The sequence below is a fragment of the Teleopsis dalmanni genome, chromosome 2, assembly GCF_002237135.1.
Source record: "Teleopsis dalmanni isolate 2A chromosome 2, ASM223713v2, whole genome shotgun sequence".
Lineage (NCBI taxonomy): Eukaryota > Metazoa > Arthropoda > Insecta > Diptera > Diopsidae > Teleopsis > Teleopsis dalmanni.
In genome coordinates, this window is record NC_051847.1 from 199,675,488 (window position 1) to 199,685,117 (window position 9,630).

The 9,630-nt window shown below is 31.6% G+C and overlaps 1 protein-coding gene across 1 annotated transcript in view; it reads left to right on the forward strand.

Annotated features, from left to right (window-relative positions):
• Window positions 1-9,630, forward strand: part of LOC119676539 — a 13,682-nt gene that overhangs the window by 3,215 nt on the left and 837 nt on the right. The window lies entirely within an intron of this gene.

Consider the following 9,630-nt stretch of genomic DNA (forward strand, 5'->3'; position numbering starts at 1 on the left):
AAATAAAAAAATAATTTTTGTTGTTGTAGTTAACTACTCTACAAAACCTCTCTAAAAAATCTTGTAAACATAGAGAGCAGAAGTTTATTTTAAATACTTTGTGTGTCAGCGAGTGCTGCTATAAATCTTTTCTTTAAGTTCAACAGATGAGAAAGTGTTTTTCCGAATGAGTAGGATATTCAATAGATTAGGAACTGCTCATAACAGAGATTCAAGATATTTAGTGTGTTAACTAGTTCTGATATAGATGTTTTCCTGCAGTTAGGTAGAAGAGCTGTAAAAGTATTGTTACAAATGAAAGTATATTATGAACTGATATATAACTCAAGCAATGTGTAGGAACTATTGAGGGTGCTTCCACTGAAAATTTTTTAGGGGGAGACTTTTCTTTTCTTTCATATAGCATCTCGGGAAATTATCGAAAAATCATAGTGTAATTGTATACACGAAGTCAAGGAATCATCTCCGCATTGATGATACTTAATCAAGTAATGCTATATGTTGCAGGAATGGGAAGAGAGGATACTTCCTGCATCCAAGGAATCATCCCTGCATTGATGTTATTTAATAAGGTAATGTTAAATATTGTGAGAAGGGGGAGAGAGTATCCTTCCTGAATCCAAGGAATCATCACCTACATTTATGATTTTTAATTAGGAAATGTTTTATGTAATTGAAGCGAGGGTGAATGTTAGGGGAATTTGTATTCTTTTCTGAGCCCAATGAAGCATCTTCTACATTGGTGACATTCAAGTAGGTAATATCAATATCAAAAACTGAAAATCATTACGAGTAAACCTCTTAACATAACTAAAATACAATAGCTTCTTTTGTAACAAATGAATTCATTCCTCTGGTTTATTTTACAGAAAAAAAGAATTTCGGGAATGCAAAGGTTCCATTGTGTAACTGAGGAATATACTTTAGTAAAACTGTAACGAACAGAATAAAATTGGAAAAAATTTATTTCACTGTAGGAATAACAAGTAAATGCATTTTCTATTTAAAAGTAAATTGAATACAATTTTGTGGAATTTTCAGTACTACGTAATGCAACTGTGGATCTATTTTGTACACCAGAATTATAGTTTTCATTCGGAAATGCATAAATTTCAACCTCAGCTAAGAGCAAGCGTTATAAATTTCGAGTTTTAATTAAAATTTTATGAAAATAAGGCTATTGGAAAACAAGAATAAAATAGAATAGAATAGAAAGAAAATATTGGAAAATATGTAGCTGACCATAGAAAACATGTGCACGAAAATGCAAACCAATAGAGCCAGAATTCAAAAATAAAATAATACAAATTCAATTTCTGCAAGTGAAATTTAATTTCTGATTTTGTGTTATTGTGTTTTTGTGTTATTATTGTGTATTCGTACAGGCAGCAGCTACTCGACGTAACATGGTCTGTGTAACTTTTCTGTACACAACGTAATAATCCTTTAAATCTGCTGCAAATTCTGGTCTATTAACAGAACGTGCTGAAATGCCAAACATTGACATGTTGGTCAACCACACCCATACATATGCCCGCAACACACCGTTACTCCCGCACACACACTCACACCGACAGAGCCTTACAAATAAACTCGGTGTCATATATGGTTAAATTTACAAAGCTGACTTTTGTACGTAAGTAACTACCATTAAAGTGTACACTCTCACACAAACAACAAAAAAAAACAAACTTATGCTCTACTCATATATATAGAAATGCAAATTCTAATCACATTTTCATATGAGCACACACCCACACATACACACATACACTCGTACTGTTTAAGCAACATATTCATGTGGAAGTTGATTTTACGTACAAAACATTAACCGAACTACTGTAATCATTATACAAAATTTCCAGACATAGAGACTACCACAAAGGGGGCAGGCACTGCATGTGTTTATTTGTGTTCAGCGTGAAGCTTGTTTAATTGGAAAACCAATACAAATGCAAGCAAGCATGTTTATTTGTCTAAAAATTCCATGTTTAAAAGCTTAAACAGTGGCTAACACTGTTGTTCGAGCTTGAACCCATACCGCAGCAGTCGCAGTCTGCTGATCGTGAGTTTTTACATTGCAAAGGCATATTGCGAATAGTGTATGCTGTTGTTGTTGTTGTTATCATATTGGACATAAATTAACTTCGTTGGCTGCTATTTGCTTGCTGCATAAAACATTGTGCGCCATATTTTCTTTTTATTTGCCGAACATTAAGCAAACATGGTTTTTTTTCTCAACTTTAAAATTTAACATAAATAATAGTGTGCAATACACGAGTTCTGTGAAGATGTTCTGCAAATAACAGATTCTGCAATTCAGAACAAAATGTTAAAGCAAATAATGAATAACATTTAAAATGTAAAATTTTAAATGGTTATTTTATTGGGTATTTCATTTACAGTTCTTCATGTTCCAAACTAAAAGAAAAATAAAATTATAGTTTTTGATGATCTTATTAGTAAACATATGACAGCATCGTCTACCTATAGACTTAAATCTACTTTACAGTTCTTCCATTCTTAATCCATTCCATTCTTAAGTTCTTCCAGGACTTAATTTCAGTCCTTAATAAATTGATTACATCTCTTTCTCTCTTAATTTTCAAAAGGAAATTAATATCGAATTTCAAAGGACCACTAGGTGTCGAGAGGTTCCTCATTAGAAGAGGGTCTAACAATTTTCATTGTCAGCTCAAATAAAGATAGTGGTGTCGACAGTTGAGTTTCATTGAAATACGTGAAAAAACTTATTTATTACAGGTTTCCTGATTATTGCAGTGTATTTCAGTTAAAGGTGATGCGATTAGGGAATTTATAGCTTGTATAGAAGCGAATAATATATATATATTAAATTGGAATATATAACTTAAAGAATCAAGCTGCTTTATAGTTCTTAGGTTTAATCCAATTTACATTCTGAACGATTTTTGATTGCAATACATCACCAAACGAGATATCACTGCAGTTCAACATTTCTCTACTCACGTTTTCCGGACATAAGGATATTTTCGGCATTAGAGCGGCAAACGAGCTAAGTAGACGGGAAGTTTTAGGTAATCATTCGGAACAAAGAAGAATCTTGGCACATTCTTGACTTTATGCAAACATTTGTTAAATTCTTTCTGTGTTGAGAAATTTAATATGAGATATGGATAGGATAAGATAATATAAAATGGGAAAAGACAAATCAACAGTTGTGTATAACTAACCACAAACTGCAAAAATTGCTTTGACTTCTCTCACTTAAAGAATGGTCGTCCATAAGTATAAGGGAATATGTTGATGGTATACATAAGCATTCAAACTCACTGTTGATGGAGCTGTAGTCAACTTCTTCCAATCTTCACTAGCCCACAAAGAATAACACCCAAAGGACTCTTATACAAATTAATATTTAGACTCTAAATAGTAAGCAACAAGTCCTTGTTTTTATGTATATAGATTAAAGAATATGAAACTGGAAGTTTCAAAAACATATATACTACTACATACTGTATACTACTATATTTATCCACCTTTATTCACATTTATTCACAATATAAATTATTTATTTCACAATTTGCGTTGACTTGCAATTCCAATTCTGCTTATTGTCCATCATTATTTTTATGTGGCGGATGAGGCAACCCGCTCCCAAGTATGAATTTTCTCGACTCATCTCCTTTGTGTTTTGCAAAGTTTTACTCAATGCGACTACGACTATTTTGTAGATTGTATATCTTTGAAGTGCACTTTCCCATGTTGGCTGCAAAAAAGTTTGTTTAGTGCAGAAATTCAAGTGCCTGGTGGCTTCGCACTTACTACAGCATATTTATGTTTCTCAAAGACTGTGGCAAAGTTAGAGGTTTTCCTATGAAAATTATTCCCAAAAATTATTTCATTGAAGGTGTTGCAAATAATTTGCAGCTGTGGTAAATTGCTGTTGCAGTTGGTCGGATTGTTTACGATATTGCCAATGTTAAGCTTTCCTGAATGCAATAAATGCAATGCACTGTTGCAGTGGCAGTGGCAGTCATAGGAAAAATTTCTTTTCTAACAATTTCATGAATTGATGAGATTTGGTTCGAAAATTTGTGTAAAATTTTATTTCGATTAAAAATTATACAGATTTTATCTATTATGTGAATATGTGCAGCATTAATGTATTCTGTGGCATCAAAATGAAACACAAAATTTTGCAACAAATTCATAAGCCACACCATTTGATTGAAAATTTGTTGCGGTCTAAAGTTTTCCGAAAAATTAATTGTGGTTAGAAATTGAATGAAATGGAAAAAAAAAATTTATCGGATGAAAATTTATAAATAAATTTAAATTTTATTTTATCTGATCATTTTAATACGTCGAGACTTAATAAAATGTGATGAGAGTAATACAGGGAAGCAGACTTAAAATCTGTGGATAAGACGATAAGATGTTTAGTTTCATTAACAGCATAATCATGTGATACTATTTGATCGCCTGACTGGTACCAAACGGGACATGAATTGTTTGTCATTTTCACGTCCGTAATCTAATTTAATTGCCTAACATATGCTATGAATGTGAGTCTAATATCTAATGGTGGAATGTGAGGTAGAAAACGTAAGTTATGCGATGTGAAAGCTTATCCATTTAATCTAAGTACACAGCTTTTTCCTAGATAAGAGGGACCAAACTGACCTAGTATAGTTCAGAAACATTTGACTTTTATATAGTTCGTAATCAAAAGACACACTTATCGTTACTAGTGAGTGATAATTATTAATAACAATAGTTTTTATATGTTTTGTAATAAGTTATGGTTGTAATATAACATATTTATCTGTAAAATATATGGTATATTAACACCAAAAAAATTTATTCTAAAATAATTTTTATATACAAAGAAACTCTAATAAAAAAGTGGTTTTTTTTAGTCTTTTAATCCCACACAGCCACTTACCTTTTTCATTTCTAATAAAGCGCATTAAACAAATCTGACTCAAGTTACTCGATTTAACACTTCAAAGGCAAATCACGCTGACGTGGATGAATTTAAAAGGTGCATTTCCCATTTTTTCAGATTTCTTTTCTCTTACATCCTCTTTTCTCTGAAAAATCCGCGAATAAGTTAAATCCCTATTGAATATAATACTTGGCTCTCTATTTTTTGCTGTGTTTGAAAAGTAGAAGGAAGAAAAAAAAAATGTACTTCTATACCACATTTTTTGGGTTGCAGATTTTTTGGTTTAGGATTAGATTGTTGCCAGGAAACAATTTCATCGCTTTCAAATTTCAAAACAATTTTATAGAAAGCGGAAAAGTGTGAATGTTCCAATTAAAGACAATAAAAAATATCGTCTCAAATTTGAAACTAGATAAATAAACGATTTAACTTACAACTGTAGTATGAAACTGAAAATAATAGACTACTGAGGAGTACACATATATAAGTACATTCGGGTTTTTGACATAGTTCCGAATTACATATAGAGGACGCCATCAATTTATTTAGCCTTATATTTAATGTGTGAGGTTGATGTATAACTTCTAACAAAGAGTTTAGTCAATATTACTATAAGATATTACTATTTTTCAATCTGTAAGTATTGTTCTAGTATGGAGTGCATAATAGATAAAAGAATATTCTTGCCAATCATAAACATAAATTATTCTCTTTGACCACGTAATAAATCCAATCTAAAAGTGACATTTGTCTTAGGGACAAGAGGGCATTTTGTTTAATAGTAAAGTACGTGAAAGAACGGTGATGGGTTACTCCTTATAAGCAACAACCAACTGACAATTAAGTTTCTTTAATTGATCACCATTACATCGAATCTGTTCAGAGAATATAGTTCAAAAATCGTCGTACGATCTGTATAGAGAATGACCAAACAAATAGAATGGCAGACTTTGTTGGAATGGATGCCTCTCTATCAGCACCAGTTTTAGTTCTCTAGAGACTATTAAAAGAGGCACCTAATTCCATGTTATTATTACAGTTATTCTTATAATAACATCAGAAAAATTCTGGTATCTGGGAAACTCATACATGCAGTCATTTTGATACTACTAGCTTATCTGAAGATATTTCGGTCGAGTTCTGTAATGAACTCTAGGTAGATAAACTGAGCATTCATTATAATAGTCAATTGAAAAGTTGTGAAAACCTAGAAGGAAAAAGAAACTGAAAGAGTTTTTCTATGTTTGACAAGCTTTGGATGCCACAAAAAAGGATTTTTTGAAAACTACTTTGTCAAACTGTTTATCGACTGTTAGACTATATAAATTCCAAATACTGATTTATTCCAACCCTCGGAATTTTTTGGAAAAAATCTGTTATAATTTTGACTTTTTGACAACATAATTTTCATAAGTTTAAATAATTTATTTTAAACTTATATCATTTAAAGAAGACTTTTAGATGTATTTATACATATACATACATATATTTGAAACATATATATCAAAAATTTTATAATCACTTTTAACTTTAAATTCAAATATATATAATTATTCCTTTTGCCAAGGATACTTCCTTAAAAAAATTGAATAAAAACGTACCTAAATGAGAAATTTTATTGTCATTAACATATTTCAGTTTATTCAAATATCTCAAGTCTTAAGCTTCTTAGTATCTTAAGTGGAACCGTATTGTTCATTGTTCCAAATACTCAGTCTCTGAATATATAAAAATAATTTAGCAGATTTCCCATGTTTCACTTTCGCCTCCAATAAAACGTAGTGCATTACTTTGTACGTAAACTGAAGCGGATGCTTGAAGGATGCATGGATTATTTTGGCGACACTTGGTGTAATTCAGTGTGTCTCATATGCGCGTAAAAGCGGTCTTTTTAGCACCAAAGGAATATAAATTTCTCTCGAGTTGACATTTGGCAGATAAATCCTTTGGATTCAGCGAACAATGCAATCGTACATGTGTGCTTAAACACGACATATGCTGGCATTTATGTATGTGGAAACGAAATCCTTCACGTACCGCTAGTGCGAATTATGCATATGTTTGCTTTTGTCCTTATCCGTCCATGTCTGCGTGTGTATCTGTGTGTTTCCAGTGTGAGTTTTAGGTATAATGCTCATTCAAAAGTTGAACTTCAACTTAAATTATTTTGTAATGAGCTAAATTGTTCATTATGCCTGAATTAACGTACAATTTTACCGGATATCCTTAGAAATGGCTGAAAGAAGAATAAATATTGTACTTGTGCAAATATGTCAATGTAAATACATTTACAGGTAATTTCGTTAAAATTAGTAAAGACTTACAATTAAGAAACTTTTAATGTAACTTATTTTTTACAACAATAATTTCTTTATTTAAGTTTATTTGTCTTCCTTATACTGGGTAGAGTCTTATCATGAGACTATAAAAACATAGCATTAGAACTGCAACATAAGAAAATATACATCATTGTCAACTGGCTTTTGTATACTCTACTTAATATGTGTTTTTATCAAAGTTATCCGAAATCGATCATTTTAGCAGACCTTGATATATATTATGGTTGTAGTGTTATTTAAATTGTATAAGTTTTAAAGCAATTTGTCTTTTCTGGTCTCCCATCTCACAGAGTCGAAAGGGTTTCGAAGTATCGATTAAAATATGTTCATAAGAAAACCCATCTCCAAAATTAGATTAAGGAATAATTTCTTCCAGAAAATTCAGAATAATGATTATCTAATTGTAATTGGGAGACACTGTGCGCTCTCTCGATGACATTATGTAATAAATGAGAATGATCGGCGGTTCCGAAACTTCAGCCAAATTCTGCTGAGACATAAATAAGAATGATCGGCGGTTTCGAAATTTCAGCAAAATTCTGTTGAGACCGCCGAGAAGTTGTAATAGACCATATAGTTTATTTTTCAATCCTTTAATTTTATGATAATAAGCCGATTTAACTTGAACGTGCTATATTATTAGTGAAGTTGATAATTACAGTGTATTAAATTCTTTATAATTACTGTGAAGTTATTACCACAGTTTGTTTCTCAAACATTTTGTTAGGACCTTTCCATTCAGTAGGTAGGTAGGTAGGTTGGAGTAGTAGACTTGTTTCCAAAAAGCCTTCCTGAGCTAAAATAATGGCCCATTGTGGTACCACAAGAATAGCATTGGTACGTACATAGATGAAAAGATCAGTGTACGATCAAAGCCGAAAAAAATAACGACTTCTCCTGGTTTTCCTTTTTATTCAGTACTATGAACAAAATCAGCTTGAACCTGCTATATTATTATATACACTTACTATCACCTCAAGAAGCTATAAATTTAGAATACTTAGAATATTAAATTAAGCTTTAGAAATAAAACATAACTGAAAGAAAAAACGACTGTTTCGAATTCGATTAATTACAAATGAAATTAGACAAAAAAACACCTTTGTAGATTTATAGATAGTTGGGTTAATTGCTCCCCTTGTAACTTTTGTTGGCTATTTTATTGCACGTAAAGAAGGACCTCAAACCTTAAACCGAGAGAAAACAATAATGTTTTTTGGTACAGACTATTAAAAAGTAATAATGGGTGTTCAAAAAATTTGCAATGGTTTTTAAAAGTATAAAAATGACTCTATCGCTTCGACTTAATGACTATAGAAACAAATATAAAATATTCATAAAACATACCATATAAAGGCAATGTTGTCATTAAAAATTATATTCACTTTACAAATTGTTATGGAACATTTATCAAAATTAAACTACATATAATATTTTTACATTCTTAGTGAAAAACGAGCAAAATAATTAATTGAATTATACGTTTCGAATGACATTTATTAACCTCTCAACGCACGCAGGCGAGCCTGAACAAAATGCATGTCAGTAAGGACAAATACAAACGTTAACTTAATGAAAACAAATTACGATTGCATGTAAAGGACCTCAAACCGACGGAACGACAGAAAGACACAACAACTTAAAAACATGAACATTTACACATTTACACATTTACACATTACACGGTTAGATAAATTGCACAAACACACAAGCTCATGCTCCTGCACATGCATGCAGGACATTTTCTAATTTAAGTAAACAGACACGTGACACAGAAAGCATCGGGAGAAATAAAAACGAATGAAATAGAAAAAATGGTTCCACATCCGCCGCATTGACAGTTCCTGAAATTGTGCAGTTTAAATGCAAATGGCATTCAATGTGTAACAGAAATCATAGCGTAACAAAATTAAATTAAAAAATAAAGTAAAAAACCCGAAACCCGAAACTCGAAACTCAGTGGAAAGAAGTAAAAACTCATTAATCTGTTTACAAATCAACATTTCACTATCTGAACGCTGGAGAACGCTCCAGTACGCCAATGACTGCCAAAAATGAAGGTGAAAATATGCACGCTGCGCTCTAAATGCTCACCGGAAGTAATGACCTCGCATTCAAATATTCAAATGACCCTCAAGCGAGATTGCATGTAAGGAAGCAAATAATGGAAAATATGCTACAAATGAAATTGTTGTAATATTGAGGGGCCACCGAGTGGAAAGCTGGAAAAAAATACATTAATAAAAATCATTTGTTCATCAAAAAAGTTAAATGAAATTAATTACGAAAAACAGAAACATGCCGCGGTCATGTCTGTGACGCGCAAAAGTGGTTGTTTGTGCTTTGCACTGGATTTGGGGT